The 17419-nt window shown below is 37.9% G+C and overlaps 1 protein-coding gene across 18 annotated transcripts in view; it reads right to left on the reverse strand.

Annotated features, from left to right (window-relative positions):
• The window catches only part of RIMS2 (regulating synaptic membrane exocytosis 2), a 296933-nt gene that overhangs the window by 21565 nt on the left and 257949 nt on the right, over positions 1–17419 (reverse strand). The gene's annotated exons all lie outside the window — the stretch shown is intronic.

A 17419-nucleotide genomic window follows, 5' to 3' on the forward strand; every position in this document is an offset into this window, starting at 1 on the left:
ACTAGATGCGGCCACGTTCAGGCGTCGCAGGTGGGCACCGAGCAGCGCGCTTTCATAGGCGCTTTCCCTTCCCTCGGTTTCTCATACAATATTAATGCTCCTTAGGCAGCGACCAGAAATACTGAAATCCTCCCCCCCCAAGCTATAGCTGTAGCTGTCAAAGGGGTTCATTACACAAAAGCTTCCCAGTTTTTAACAAGTTTCGCGAAACCTAGAATTAGGGCTCTCACTGTTACCTTTCCTGTATTAAGAGGATACAAAGTCACCAGAGGGAGAAAAGTTTTGTAAAAACAATCAAGAGCCGGAAGAAGCGCCAACAAGAGAAAGCACTATGATGTTGATCAACTTCGCTTTAATTTCATAAATTTGTGATGCTTTCTTTCTCCAAATTAAATAACCTGCTACCTAGCGTTGCTAAGAATGACAATACTAGTAAACTCTGTAAGGCTTCAACATCTAAGTAAAAGGTAACGTTTTCTTAATATAAACTTGGAAGCAACACAGACATACCAGATAGAGAACAGTTTGTAAGTGAAATGACATGTCGCATTCTGCAAACTGCAAATCTTTACCCCAGAACGTAAAGCAACTGCAATTCCATTTTAATAGGAGTCAGAAGACTGCCCCACTTTTTGTAATTTTAGACAAGCTGCTCATCCCCGCGATTTCCTATCCAGGGCGGTGGCAACGTCGGGGCACAATGACTCCAGTCCTAACCTGTCACAGCTGGATTGTTGGGTATGTGTAATAGGGAATTCAAAGTGCTCTATAAAATGCAAATTATACAATCAAAAATGGTCCTTTCATACAATCAGTATTTCCTGAGTAGTATATATATCTCCAAGTTTTTTGCTCGCTACCTGGAGAGATTCAAACACGTATTCCATTAATATTAACTAGGCTCCTAGATTTGCCAGGTACCTTTGTAAACACTTAGGACACAAGAGTGATCAAGGCAGAAAAAAAGATTGCTGGGAGCTTACTTACATCCTAGGAGGGGGAGAGACACAATAAATAAGTAAATTATATAGTGTTGAAAGGGGGATCCATGCAAATAGAAAAAAAATTAAATTAAGGGGTATAGGCAGTCTGCAATTTAAAAGGGCAGTCAGTGGGCCTTACCGACTACATTTGAATAGAGGTTTCAGGAAGTAGAGGAAGTTAGCCATTCAGACATGTGAGGAAGAGTGAGTTTGAGGCAGAGAGAACCTCCAGTGCCATGGCCCTGAGGTGTGACATGAATCGGCAAAGAGCAGGGTCGCTGGAGTGAGCAGGAAGGAGATCAGAGAGAGAAAGAGGCTGAGATGAGGATAGATCGCACACGGTTTTCTAGGTATGTTAACGATTTTGGCCTTTGGACATCACCATTTTGAATGTGCAAAAAATGCATACAAGCTCTCAAATCTCATTCAAAATTAGGAAACTTTCAGTACAAAAAAGATTGCCATCCCATAATAACGACCTTTGGTTGCTTACACAGAATCATCAGGTTTTTTTTGCCTGTTTTTCTGACAGGCTTTGTCTTTTCTCATCAATACTCCTACAACTCTCTCAGTTCAATTTCCTGTTAATTATTCACCTTCCTAAAAAAGGAGCATTTCAATAGAACATTGACAAAACCAGGAATGCTATGAGCACTTTGTCATACCGCATTGCTTTTATTCAGAGAATAGAAACTTTTTCATGAAGTAAACATTTCATTATAAGAATAAAGGGAATCAGAGAACTTTGGAAATTGAAAGCTCTTTATCAGTCATCTAATTTAAAAAAAAAATTTTTAGTGAGTCATGAAAATAACATATAAGGATTTAATCAACATTTAAAAAAATAAATGTCAGAGTGTCGCCCATGTAGTTACTCATCAATTATAGTATTGTTTCATGATTATGTAGATGATGTATACGTGTGTATATATGTGTGTGTATGTGTACATGCATGTGTGTACTGAGTTATGATCAAGAGGAAAGTACCAAGGAAGAGGGATTGAAGCAGGGAAATCCTAGGGAAATATTTGGCCGGGATTGAACACTTTTATATTGGCATCCAGGGGCATCATAATGATGGCCGAGAGCCACTTTGGAAGGGCATATCTTGGGTTCCTATTAGTGGCTGCATGTCTGAGTTGTTTGGGCCCTGCGTTCTCTGGCTTTATATGACCTGGTCTTACACACCAAGAGGTTAGTCAGGAAGAGTCCAGATGTGTCTACTGCTACGTGAGCATCACTTCTCTCTTGCAGTTTCAGAACAAGGTTGTGCTGGAAGCTCTCTGATGTTTTTTCCTATGTGAGGACCTCAGAGATCCTGAGAAGTGACAGAGTGCACCAGCAGGAGGAGGGAGGGCTGGAGGAGAAAGAAGAAAAACCACCCTATTTCAGGAGAGAGCTTTAAAAAGAAAGAACAGTGTTGGCACAGAGTGTCAGACAGAGAAACCACCACGATGGCCAGAGACCTCTAGTCTTGAACAACTTGCGGAATGCACTGAACTTATTGAGGAAATTTACAAACATTTTTGTCCTATGCGCAACTGTTTTTCTATGTATAGCAAATAATATTTCTGGTTTATATGTTTTAAAAATTTATTTCTTATTCCTCATTCCATTCTAAGTACTATCGCCTCCAAAGGAATTTTAAAATTTACATGAAGATATAAGATTGGAAATGTTATTCTTCCATATGAGACTATACATTCCAATAGCTTTGCATATATTTCTCAAATGATGCTCCACTATATAGTTTCATTATATAAAACTAAGTGTAATTCCAGAATCATTATAATCCACTATTCAAATTATTGTTAACTTTCTTATTCCCCAGAAGGTTAGAGAAAAAAGTGAGTTATGAATACCCACAATAAATTGCATTCTAAAAGCAAAATACGGCCTTGAAAAAAAGATTCTACCATTAAATAGGAAAACAATCTTTTTGAAGAAAAGATATCTAGAGATAAATTGCATATACTATCATAGCATTCTATTTGATAAATAACACACCAATTATACTACTTAATTCTTACCTCAATCCTGAGAGTGTCATCATTATTTCTTCTTTATAAATGAGCTAATGGAGTCAATAGTATTAAATGACTTGTTTAACTGGAACATGGAAGAGCAAGACTCAAATTCAGATAATTTGACTTTAGGTTCAGTGCCCTGTAGACTACATTACAGGTGTCTCATACCATACACAGTTACACAAAACATAGACGAGAGATATCATATGAACTAGTCAGTAGATTACTTGGTTCAGAATTAAAATACTGAAAGTAAATCTTTAACACCATAATGTTCACTTATATGCTAATGTTAAATCTATATTTGCCTTTAAAAAAATCAAAACATAGCAATATTACCTAGCCATACATGTATTTCAGTCCATCAGTTCTAACAGGGAAGAGAATTACATGTCATTTATGTATCAGTTTTTAGAATAGTTTCTTATAAAAAAAATCACTAAAATTTTAAGGTTTGTTAGTTCCTGAAGTAGAGGTTTGGCTACTTACGTGAATACATAAAAGGTCATTACATGAAGCAGTCAGATAGTGTCAAGGCCACGGATTAGTTCAATCAGAAACATAGTTGTACCTTCCGCAGTCTTGCCCTTTTCTGTGCTAGAAATGATGTAGGTGATGAAGTTGAGAATGCAAACTACTAGCAAGGGAAGAGCAGAGGAAGTAAGGCCCTCTGGGAGGTGGTGGAAAAAACACATAGAAAGGCCCTTGGATGGATATGCAAAGAAGAAATAGAAAAAGTGCTCTCATTGATCGCTATTCAGCTACAAGTGAGTGTTTTCCAGGCAACCCAGAATGACTGGTTGGGAAAGACAAGAATTGCTCAGGGTAGATTACAGAAGCATGCTCCAGCCTGAGTTGACTTCTTTCTCTTGATATACATTTGTTCTCGATAACATGGGTACTGTCTCTATCTCCAGCTTCAAAATGATGTCAATTACCGTTGCCACTTTGGACTATTCCCTTTGATGGTAAATAAGTCGATGCTAAGTAAAAATAGTTGTGGGTATATTTTGTCTTATCAAAACCAAGTCTCAGAATCCTAAAATTTACATATCTTTGCTGTTACAAAATATCTTTGCATTTAAGTCATGAGAGATAAAATTCACATAGTCAACATTTTAATTCTGACTTCAAAGTGCTCAAAGTATTTACTAGTCTTGGGCAATTACCCCTGACTTGAATATGAAATTCAAAATATACAATCTTTTCTCACATCCCCAGATTAATGTCAATATGATGCAAATAAACTGTAAGTTTTTGTGAATTCCGTTTTTAAAAGTATTTTTGCTGTTTACACAACAGATGTTACTCTTTAGCAGTTTTTTTTAACCCAAACTTTCACAAAGGTTGACAAAGTCAAAAGATGTTTAAGGTATGAGAAGATAATGAGATTATAATTTTTGCCTTTATCTTATAACAGAAAATGTCAATGGAAGTAAGCAAAATAATTTCTTGATTAGGCTAAAAAACAGTGGTAAGATTTGACTGAGTAATGAAGGGGGAAATCTCTAACGATCAAAATCATGAATCCTAAATGCAGAAGAGCTAGACAATACCGGGAAATAATTAATATTTAAACTCTAATATTAATGATGGCCCTTTATGTATAACAATGATGATGATAATAGCTAATATTATAGTCTGCATATACTTTGCCTCATTCAATCTTCCTAACACCCTATAAAGTAGCTACTTCTCATTTTACAGATAAGAAAAGTGATGCATATTAATTCAGTAAATATATGTTGAGTGCCTACCACATGCCAGACACTATTCTAGTTACTGGGGATATAACAGCGAACAAAAGTGAACAAATATTGCTGCCCTTTTGGAGTAATACTGAGTAATTTAAATTTTAAATATTATTATTATTATATTATCAGGTAACATGTACATAACTGTTAGGAAGACACTAGACGGGATTTTATAATTTAAAGTTTTATTTTACCTTTCATGTTCCCTCCAATAAAACCTGCCAGTTCCTATTTGCTAGCTCTGCTCCTCATAACAAAGACCTTGGTTATGCATGACGAAACGATGGGCTGGCTGGTTCTAGCGGAAATGGTCACCCAGGCCCAGCTTTTATTCCTCTCCAAACCAGAGAAACTGACAGAGAGCCTTCATCAGACCCCTGCAAACATTTCAAGTTCATATGTTTGTGTGTGTTTTTTTAAATCCTCACCTGAGGATATTTTTCCATTGATTTTAGAAAGAGTAGATGGGAAGAGGAGAGACACATCGATTGGTCTCCCACACACTCCTCTGCTGACCAGGGGCAGGTATGGAGCCTGCAACTGAGGTATGTGCCCTTGACGTGAATTGAACCTGAGAGCCTTCAGTCTGTGGGCCAACGCTCTATCCACTGAGCCAAACCTGCCAGGGCCATATATGCCTGTTCTTATCTTAGATGATCATTAACTAGATATCTCTTTAACAGATACGTGATTTTAGACAAATCATTTACTCTCTCTGTCCCTTGATTTGTTTCTGAAGAGGCCAGATAACTTCTCTGCACTCTCAATAAAAAGGTCACTGGGCCCCTCCCAGCATTAGTAGTTTGCAGCTTTTAACTTTTTGCTTTTTCACCAACAGCATTAAGACAGCCCCCACTTTCCATCCCTCCTCCCCTGGTGAGGGACAGCAATACAGGTCACCACCTGGAAGTTTGGCCTCCTCACTCCGTGGGCATCCCCACACGGCCTGGTCAGATGCTGACTTACCCTTGCTGCGGAGATGTGAAGGCACAGTGGTTAGTGGTGTGAACTCTGAAATGAGACAGGCTGGAGCATATGTCCCAGCCTGTCTACTTCCTCGCTGTGTGACTTTGGGCAATGACTTCAACCCCTTATGTATCATGTAGCTTCCTCATCCACAATGAGAGGTAATAATAGCAATGACCTTATGGTTGTTGTGAAACTAGCTCATTAATAGTGACTATGAAGCTGAGAAATTCCAAATCATCAGCTGCATGTCCTCCCACCTCCAATTAAAGCTTGTACTCTGGAAGCATTGCGAATACCAGGCCGGTTTTAGGGTTAAAATAAACGGGTGGAATAAATCTGTCTTTCAGAGATAGTTTCATTTTCAAATAATATCCTTAACTAATTGGCGAAATTTCTAGCAATGTTAAAAGTGACACTTAAAAATATCTAAGGGATTGTAATCTGGAACTGGGAGACTTTCTCACGTTACAAACAAACCTCTCCTGGGAATCTTTCCTGGCTCAGTTCTCCTGGGCCCCAGCTTTGTCACAGCTTCTCTTTTTCCTCTAAAACCGAACACAGATTTGTCAACAAGGCCCAATGGTTTTTTTAAGAAAACAGGTGTTCCAGAGGCGAAGGTGGACAGGCTGAGGCCAAGTTTCCGTCAGACACGTGTATGTCAGAGAGCTGCCTGCGCACACATTTTCACTACATTCAAATGTCACCAATACTGTCCACAGAAATTTAACACCAGCCTCTGCAACACTCCTCAGGGGCCGAAGGAGAACACCACACACGGATATTACACATTAACGTAACAGAATCATGTCAGGCAAGAAAGGTTCATGGTTACATCAAGCTAGACAAAGCAGCCACCTCAAGCTCATTAATTCCACTTTTAGGGCATACGTTTATCACCTAGATTTCATTCTTCATGATTATAATGTGAACATTACAAAGATAATTAAAATGTAACATACATTTACAAAGTTCTTCATTTCCCCCTAATGACGTATATCTAGACAGGTTCACTATATAGGACACTGTACGGTATAAATATATATATCCTAGGAATGACCAGTTGCTATGATGTGCACTGGCCACCAGGGGGTAGACACTGAACATAGGAGCTGCTCCCTGGTGGTCAGTGCGCTCCCACAGCTAATCTCCCACAGCCAGCCAACCTCCCACGGTTCCTCTCCCCATCCGGCAGGCCCCGGCCAGCCCGGCCCCAATAGGCTATGATTGCCAGCTAGGCCTAGGGACCCAACCCATGCATGAATTCGTGCACGGGGCCTGTAGTATATATACAAGAAATGATATAACAGTTTAATAAATGTTCTCTTTCAAAGTCCCTTTAACATATCTTTCCTAACATAATTCTTTTCTGGAAATAATAACAGTCGGACATTACATATTGAAATTTGTGGTATTACAAATGTATGCCATTTTCTAATCCAAAAATTAATTTGTTTCCTGTAATAGAACTTGATAATTATATTGAGTTGCTGTTACTATCAATGTTTCTTAGTTTCTAGACCTGATAAATCATTTTGGACTTGGGGGATTGGGAAGAATGACAATATCCTGAAGATCTGAACATGTCTTCAGAAGGTACTGGTATAATCTGTCCACAGGTACAACTTCACCTGAAGACAATCAGTCACACTTCCAAATACTTGGGAAAGGTGCCCCCCAACCACTGGCGTGTCCAGGGTCATGAAGTCTTAAAGTGGAGACCCTATTCTTTACATCTCATCCCTTACTTGTTCCTAATAAACTGGAGAAAGCTTATTGTGATGCAGATCTCTTATTTATGACCACTTTGTAGGTACGATGGTTGAACTGTGTTCCCTCAAAATTCATGTTTTAATCCCAACCCCTAGTAGTTGTATTTGGAGAGAAGGTGATTAAGTTAAAGTGAGGCTGTTAGGATGGGACCCTAATCCACTGTGATTGGTGTCCTCATGAGAAGAAATCTGGACACACAAAAAAATACCAGGGATGTGCAGTGCACAGAGAAAGGACCTTGCGAATGGGCAGCACGCGGCTGGCCATCTATGTGAGGGGGAGAGAGCTTCCAGCCCCCCCAAACTGTGAGGGAATAAATGTCTGCTGTTAAAGCCACCGTCTGTAACATGTCATTATAGCAGCCCCAGTAAAGAACTGTGATATCACATGCTTTGAGATGACCGAAGTCTCCTGAGGTCTTTAGCTTTCAAAAGCTTTCATCGGTCACTTGGGTGAACATTTAAGTAAGCTGCTTGGCGTTATTTCGATCTATTCTACATTTTTAAAACATCTTATACAACTCTGCTGTCTCAAAAAAAACATGTCTCTTTCTATCCTAAAAGTTTAGCTTTAAAGTGATTATCCATAAATGAAGTGGCATTTTCTAATTCTGCTTTTTTAAAAACTGGTGTTTCTCCGCCAATGGTGGGTATTATGCTTCCAGTTTAAAGAAAGGAGAATGAGCTCTAAAGATAGTCTCTTAAAAAACACACTTGTCAATACATTTTAATACACGTAAGACTTAAGTTCCTTAAGGGCAGAAATTTTATTTTTGGATGACATTAGAATTTCCAGGGCCTACCGCCATAGGTCTCAGCTTGCTGCTTTGCCTCTAAGGACATTATTTTATCTGAATAAATTCTGACAAAGGAGCTGCTTATTACCAACCGGCATACTTTAATTCCTACTTCATTATTCTTTAAAAGGAACTATTTTAAAATGAAAACTGCTAATACCAGCTTCCGTGGTGAATGTGAATGAGTCATCTGACTACTATTACTGTGGATTGCGGCTTTTGGAATTGATTTTTCTTCATTAGCATTCTAAATGATTAATCATAGATTACATTTTTTTGATATTTAAAATGCTCTACAAAAATGCAATTATGGCTTATCCAATTCAACAAAGTAAATGATGTTGTGAACACATCTTTCATACCTCCACTTATTAGAAAGCAAATCAAAATGTTTCTCACTTTTATCACCTGCAGTGTTCAGTACTAGAAGCCTAGATAATTTTTAAAGCACTGACTACATAAAAATTAACTGTCATTTTTTCAGCCACTTAATTAAATATAATAGAAATATAAAATTTAATATTTCTAAAATGTCTTAATTCTTAAATGTCTTAAACCTGTTGAGTTCTTTCTATTCCTTAATTGTTCACTTGCTTTCATGACCATCTCCTTCTCCTAGATATTAAATTGAAATGAATTACAGTTTATTTTGAGAAAATTTTGGGAATTATGTGATAGTTCTGGAATAATACAGAAACTCTAAGTGTTATTACTAAATGAGTGTTGGGAGTACTGATCTACCTAAAAATTTAAAATTCTAAGTACAGATTTATGATCCTAAACCTATGACACATATTAAAAAGAGTAAGACAAAGTACATACATTTAATTATGTTCTTAAAATTATTTCAAAAATTGATTTCTATGCTAGGATTAAAATTTTATCTCAGAGTTTGATTTAATCTGATTAATTCAATCTAATCTAGTTAACTAAATTTAATCTGATTTGATTTGCCTAACTTGATTGAATGTAGCAAGCATAGGGCCATAAAGGGTGGGGGTTGCAGGATGAATGGGTCATCAGTCTCCACCTCTTTCCTCTCCAGATGGCCCTCCTTGTTCACACTGTATCTCCAGCCTCTAGAGCAGTGCCTAGTGTACATTAGGCTAACTATCTAATTGTTGTAAACAGAATTCTCTCCAGATTCAGATGAGTAGAGAAGTTGCAATTTGTTGAAAGTCTGCATTTTACATTTCTATTATATTTAATTAAGTCCTCTTCTTTCTTGAACAGAATTTAAAAAATAATTTGATGTTGATTCTTTTCTATTATGAATCTTAGTGTTGAGAATCCACAGTAATGGGCCTTTGCTCTCTGCTTGCAACGAGAGTCTTATCCTATATAATAAAAGCGTAATATGCAAATAGACCAAACGGCGGAACAATTGGTCGCTATGACACACACTGACCACCAGGGGCAGACGCTCAATGCAGGAGCTGCCCCCAGCCCACAGGCCCCAGGCCAGCCAAGGCTAGTGCCAGTGAGGGGCCCCCCAATTGCCCCACAGATTGGCCCTGATTGCCGATCAGGCCTAAGGACCCTACCCGTGCACGCATTTTGTGCACCGGGCCTCTAGTCAATAATAAAATGACTAAATATTATGACTTATAGCACAATATGTTCTACATGTATGAGCATCTAAATGGAAAACACTATTTAAAGGGAGTTAACATGTAACAGAGACCTCTTTTATGTGCAAATACCCTTGGATAGAGGAACACAGGTATTTCCTGGTAGAGGGGAAGGAAACTAACAGTTCCTGAGCCAACTCAATGCTGATGTGTTCCACACATTATTTAATATAATCCACATATGTCACTGTAAGGTAGAGAGTATTACATTCTATGGGTAGAAAACCGAGGCTCAGGGAAGTTGAATAACTTGCTCAAGTTCCAAAAATAAAGTGACCAATCGGGATACAAACCCAAGCCTGTCAGCTCCCAAACTTCAGGCTCTTTGTATTCTACCTGACTAGGGTAGAAATTGTATTTTTAGCTCTATCAACAGCTTGCCCCGTGACCTTTGAGATGATCGCTTTACCTTATTCGTTAAACACAAATATAAATAGCCACCCACCTCTCAGGGAGTTCAAAGAATTCATGAATGTTACAAAATAGAGCACACAGCACTACCTTGTACTCAATAAATATTTGCTGAATTTGGAATTTTGTTGAACATCTGAATTGGCTGACTCCCATGAGAAAGGAGAGAAGAGTATATGGAGCCCTGAGAGGGAAAATGGAAAAAACAAACAAACCATGAAATGTAGTTGGGGGCATAAATATAGACAAAGTAGGTGAAGAGCAATAGAAGATGTTGGGCTTCTAGAAAAATTAACATGAATGTTGTGTTTATGCTTTTTAACGGATTTTTGTTTGCTTTTGTTAGCAACAGAGCCTTTCTTCAGAAACCTTATTTCAGATAGAGCTATTCTTTGTCTTGCTTCCGGGTGTCCATGGTGTCCCCTGAAGAACTTTCATGGAACCCTTCAGGCCATGGTCTGAAATTTCCTGTTTTAATATATTCCTCCTTCCTTAACACCCAGTCTCTATGCTATTTATACTTAATGAAGGGTGGGTGTTCTCTTTCTCCTGAGAACAGTAAAGAGATCTACTCTGTATTTCCCTACTGATGGTTATGATGCTCAAAGACTGCAGTGACTTTAGGCATTTTTTAAAAAATGCATTTGTTGATTTAGAAAGGGAGGAAGGAAGGAATGGGGGTGGGGGGGAGAAAGAGAAAGATCAATGTGAGAGAGAAACATCCATCAACAGCCTCCCACACTCACCCTGACTGGGGAGTAAGTCTGCAACCTGGGCGTATGCTCTGACTGGGAATTGAACCAGTGACCTTTTGGTGCACGTGCAACCAACTGAGCCACACTGGCCAAGGCTAGGGCCAGTTTGATGCAGGCGTTAATCCATGGGGTCAGGAATCTCCATTTTCGGTACTGCATTTTCTGTGCAGACTCCATTCTCAAGGTTCTTTATACTTGAGGCAAAGATGGCCACCAGCAGTCTCGGGCTTATATCATCATTAGAACCTACACTCTCAGGAGAGAGTGAAGCTTGCTGAATAGCACAAATCTCCTTAAAGGATTTGATTGGCTCATCATCAATCACGTGTTCATCCTGATCCAACTACTATGGTCAGAGCAGTGCCCAACCTAGCATCAGGGGGAGGCCAATTCCAGCAGAACACATGGGTTGGAAAGAATGGGTGTGAAGGGTGATGCCCCAAAGTCAAACTGAGCACAGGAAAACATGTTCACTCTCGTGATCAGAGAATTGAGCAATGGTGAGCAAGCCCAAGACGGGGAGATTTGAAAACCAGGTTGACTGAAGTGGTTATATTTTTTAAAAGGTACCAGTGGAATTCAGGAGCAAAAGAAAGAAAGAGAAAAGATGAAAGAAATGTCCTATTAGTAGTGTGCACTTGCACTTTCACAGGAGGAGAAAAGACTTACTTGGTCTCTGAAGGAAAGGCGAATAAATTGTGAGGCCATCCACAGGGCTACTGGTCATCAGGATAAGATGAAAGGCAGTCAACAAGTGTCTGCATGAGGATTTGGTGTGGGAACTCAGATTATAAAGTCACTGGGGAAGACTTCAAGAGACATTTTTGCAGTGATAAAGTTGCCAAGGGTGAAAGAGCAGAGAGAACAAGACTCAAGCCTTAGGAATAGACCAATGTTGTATTTATTTTGGACACAGTATCATCTAAAGAAAAAAAAAAACCTGGAGCTGTTGGCTGGACACAAATAGCACCAAGTCAACCAAAGATAAAGACCACTTCCACAGTAGTATGCACAGTGGTTAGAAGCTCAGGTTCTGGAATCAAATAGATCTAGAGTTAAATACAGAATTCTCTCAGTGGTGGTGTGATTGATTTGATTTGATTTGATTGACATTGATGTTTCTTTCTGCCCCGCTCTCTTCCACTCTCTCTAAAAACCAATGGGAAAAGTAAAAAATATTCTCAGATGAGGATTAAAAACAAAAACAAAAAACAAATCAGAAAACCAATGTTGCCAAAATTCATATCCTAAAACACACCATTTGGGATTGAATAACTAAGTCTTGACCATTGTGTATGTAGAGTTAAATGCTGAATCTGAGATGGCCCTTAACTTATGATTAGCTCTCTTAATTTAGGACATAATTATCAAATCTAGGAGGGCATTGGTAATGACTAATTTTTTTGCTTAACCGAGCACATTTTGTTTTGGATCCCTGTTCTTTAGAAGCTTATAGTTTTCAACTGTATACCCTAATGATCAGTTGTGAAATGCATAATTCATTTTTAAAATCCAAAGAGTACATACATGTTGCTTACTCATGAAAAATAGAATGAGCACAATTATGGTGCACTTCTTTGGTGGGGGAAAGTGATGAAATTATATCTAAAGGCTGGGCTTGCAGACAGTGTTGATTTTCTGCATTCTTTGTTTATTTTTTTAAAAGCTTTAATTAAATCTGGGTACATCCATGTGTTTAGTAAAAGTATTTCACTAGGAGAAAAAAACTTCAGAACTAGAAAATAATTAGAATTTACTTACTTATAACTCTTTGAATATACAGCTGTGGAAAATGTACAGCATGCTGGCTGTTACTGATTATTTAGGGTCTGACAAGCTGTGAAATATGTAACAATTTGGATTTTTTTTCAACAGATATTTATTGCAAACCTGGTATGTCCCAGGCAGTGTTTCAGATTGGAGATAGAGCAGTGTACATAATCAACTAGATTTAATAAAATTGACTAAATTTGATTTAATTGGATCACCTTGATTTTCTTGGGTCACTTTGATTTCATTGGATCACTTTGATCTAATTGGGTCACACTGATTTAATTGGATCACGATAAAAATGTGTTTGTTTTTTTATAAACCTTTCTGTATCATTTCAATGCCCAGTAATAAGAACTTCTGACAAAGAAGTACGTGTGATGTTGGAAGGTATTCACTGTGAAGAGAAGCGTTTTGTATTAAGCCTGGTAAATTTTACCAAAGTAAAGGCTTAAAGAGCCTGGCTGGTCTTACTTCTACAAAATCCCACGATTCCTAAACAATAGATAATATACTTAAAATACGATTACATTTACTTCCTTAATTATTGAAAAAATCATTTACAACCATTCAATAAAAACATCTTCAGCGGGAAGGCCGGGGAGGGTTGGGGAGCAGGAGGGAGGGGGGTTAGAGATCAACCAAAGGACTTGTATGCATGCATATAAGCATAACCAATGGACATAAGACACTGGGGGGTAGGGGAGGCCAGGGGATTGTCAAGGGCTGGGAAAAAAATCCTTTGTAATACTTTAAGCAATAAAACAATATATATATATATAAAAAAAACCATTTTCAGCCAAACAAATGGATGTCACGCCTCCAAAGAAAACTTTAAGAACTACTCAACATGCTGCTTTTAATGTTAAAAGCAAGAGATTTAGTTTGCAAGTAGGTACACATCTAAATAAAAATAGTGACATTTCTATGCTAGATGTGAGCACGGTGACAGAACAAGAGGCTCCAGCTTTGAAATGGTTCGGTTTCACCTACACATTTATTTTCTAGCCTCTTTGAACTCGGCATTGACATTTCACCAACAGCAGGAAGCTATTGAGCTGTCGCATCACGAGGTTCCTTGAGATTTATTCTTAAACACACTATAGAGTGTCATTATTGCATTGCTCAGACTATACGCATTGAATAGAAATTCTCACAGTGAAGATGACAAAGTGCCTACATGAGTCCTTTTGGAATTTACAAGAACATATATTTTCCACACTTTCATGTCTGCAAAAAGTTAGCCTCGTTAAGCCTGTGAAGGAAAAGGTAAGAATCATACAATGACTTTTGTACAGATCACCTTTTCTCCAAAGGCGACCCTCTGATTTCCTCTGAGAAAGAGTATGAAAATCCTATAACTTGAGACTTGAGACGAGTATTGTGGTTTTGTTCCATTGCTCAGTCTGCCAACGCTATTTCTTCCCACCCTTTTCTTTTCCCCGTGGAAATAGGTTCTTTCTTTTATTTTCCTTCAAGATATTCTTCCCCCTTTGAATAATATCCTTTCCCAAACTTTGGGAACACCAGCAGAGTGCTGGAATCCTGCTGGGCTTTCTTGGATCCGGACTTGAACCTGGACTAGGTAAAAGGCCGAGGAGATGGAATATCAAATACTCTCTAGTACGGGTAAGGAAAACAGCCTGGCCTCACGTGGAGAACCCTTCTGCACTGCATATCAGCAAACCATGAGGAAGTAAGACCTAAAAGAACAAAAAGATGAAGGTGGTAGAAGGCATTAAGGCCACGGGCTTACATATGCCATGAAGAGCCCCTGGAGTTCTGAGAATGGAATAACATTGGTAGTCAGCCCCATAGACAAAGGGAATTGCCGATTCTCCCCTACTTTTTCCTCACCCACTACTCCCTACCCTGGCAATGCTACAAGTCAGACGCCTGTAAATAGAAACAGACTCATAGATACAGAGAACAGACTGATGGTTGCCAGAGGGGAAGGGGCTTAGGGGACTGGGTGAAAAAGATGAAGGGGTTAAGCAGTACAAATTGGTAGTTATAATACTGTTAATAACTATGTATGGTGCCAGGTGGGTACTGGAAGTCACTTTGTAAATATATAATTGTCTAGCCCAGGGGTGGGCAAATACAATGGGTTCTTAAACTGGACCAGAGGGCCGGAACAAAAGCATGGATGGAGTGTTTGTGTGAACTAATATAAATTCAAAGTAAACATCATTACATAAAAGGGTACGGTCTTTTTTTTCAATAGTTTTATTCATTTCAAACGGGCCGAATCCGGCCCGTGGGCCGTAGTTTGCCCACCGCTGGTCTAGCCGTTATGCTGTACACTTAAAATACAAAAATAATATTGAATGTAAACTGTAATTGAAAACTAAAAACAAAAAGAAAAAAAAGAGTGGTAGAAATAATTATAACTAAGAAGATATTTAGTGAGGAAGAAAACAAAAGACTTGAACTTTTAGATGTTGACTATCTCAAGTTTAAATGACAAATCTCTTTAATTTCTACTTATATTTCCATAGCCAAAGGCACTTTTTTAGTATAAGGCTTACTATTTGCATTAGTGAATTTTGCCAAGACTCTGGGCTACAGATAACACGGATCCGGGCAAATCTAGAATGATTGGCTTTTGGCCCTCTGGAAACAACACCTATGTATTATTTAGTCATGCTGAATCGCTCTTCATTCTAAGCAGAAAAGAAATGAAGACGAAATGACAGCTTTGAAAGGTTACAGAGATCGGGGATAATTAAAAATACATACGCAACCCACTATTACCAGGAAGGAAAACCGTAGAAGTTTTAATAAATTAATTTTGTTTACTATGAAATGTAATTATTACTGACTTCAGCAAGATTTTATGCTTTATTTTCAGGGGTTATTGAGTTGTAATTAGATTTCTGGCATGACATGTAAATATAACTAAAGAAATTTGAACACATTTATCCATACACATAAAAAGATATAAACAAGGCAATTATACTTCACTCAAACCAGGATTCACACTGAAAATATTTTTCAACTCACCAGTCAGAACAGATGTAGCTAGTATTATACGTATACACAAAAATAACAGCAGTAAAACAAAAAACTCCCACAAACCATGAATTTTCTGTTTATTTCTTCTCTACCATATACTTTTGCCAGAATCTGAATTCTTAGCATGATATGTATATGTGTACATATATGTTAAGAGAGTCCCTAAACACAGTACTTTTCAAAGGAGGTAGATGAGTCTTAGTTAATTTTATTACTTCAATAAGTCAATCTTTGATTAACTAAAGATTTATAGAAATATATCACATTATTTAAATTTGTACTGAATCTTTTAGGATTAGCCAAAATAAAATAAAGTCTTTCAATTTATTTGGAAACACTTCCCAACACAGATTAAAAGAGAAATCATAGAGACTTGAGACTACAGTCAGTGAGAGTTTTCATCATCTTTCATGCTACTCAATAAAAGTACTATTTTAGATGTCATGAGGGAGGTAAAAGAGTTATAACAAATGGTGTTCTCTCTCTATAAATTCTTCATCTAGGATTACACAAAGTTAAGTGTAGATACTTTAAGAATAATAACTTAAGCCTGGCTGGTGTGGCTCAGTTGGTTGAGCATCGTTCCGTGCACCAAAGGATCTTGTTTGATTCCCAGTCAGGGCACATGTTGGGGTTGCGGGCTCAGTGCCTAGTAGGGGGTGTGCAGAAGGCAGCCAATGGATATTTCTCTTTCATACTGATGTTTCTCTCTCTCTCTCTTCCTCTCCCCATCTCTCTAAAAAAAAGTCAATTAAAACATACATAAAAAAAATAATAGTTTGTAGAAAAGAAAGTGTTTGCACTTGAGAAGTGTATTTGCCATAGGTATCACTTATATTAAAGCAATTCATCTCTGGCTAGATCACTGCACCTTTATCGCCTCCCCCAATCCTCTTCTCTATCATTGCATCTCTCCTCTTCCTACCATACCTCTCCTCTCACTAATTACCACCCAGCTAGTTCTGAATAGTGTCTTCATGATTCAGTTAAAGAATGGATCAGAGATACTTAAAACAGTGAGGAAGGACATTTTGGTTCTTCGTCAACCCACTTAATGAAAAATCCAACTACAGAGATGCAACTAGATATCAATGAGATATACAACTGAATAGTCAGAGAAAAGTGTTTTGTCTACTTCTTCCAACTCTACGTTTTCTTAAAAGCACATGCTACAATTTACATTAGAAGATGTTTAGGCATTTTCCCAAGTATTCCAAAACATATTCACTCTAAGATATGCTTCCTAGACCAAAATTACTTGGTCAAATGAGTATGGAGACATTACATATTGTATCTTTCTTTTGAAAAGTCACAAAGCACATAAACATAAAAAACGACTTTATAAAGTCTTGTAATTTATAAAACCCACATATTAAAACTGTTTAACCCACATGTTCTATATTCATTTGTCCACAAAACATCAGTTTTCTGTTTATTATCTGTTGGCATTTGAAGATCTATAGGATACATTTTGGGAAATGTTACGTTAGATGAAAAAATTTTCATTTTTATGATGTTTGATAGTGTCCATTTTT

The sequence above is a fragment of the Myotis davidii genome, unplaced genomic scaffold (assembly GCF_000327345.1).
Source record: "Myotis davidii unplaced genomic scaffold, ASM32734v1 scaffold497, whole genome shotgun sequence".
NCBI lineage: Eukaryota > Metazoa > Chordata > Mammalia > Chiroptera > Vespertilionidae > Myotis > Myotis davidii.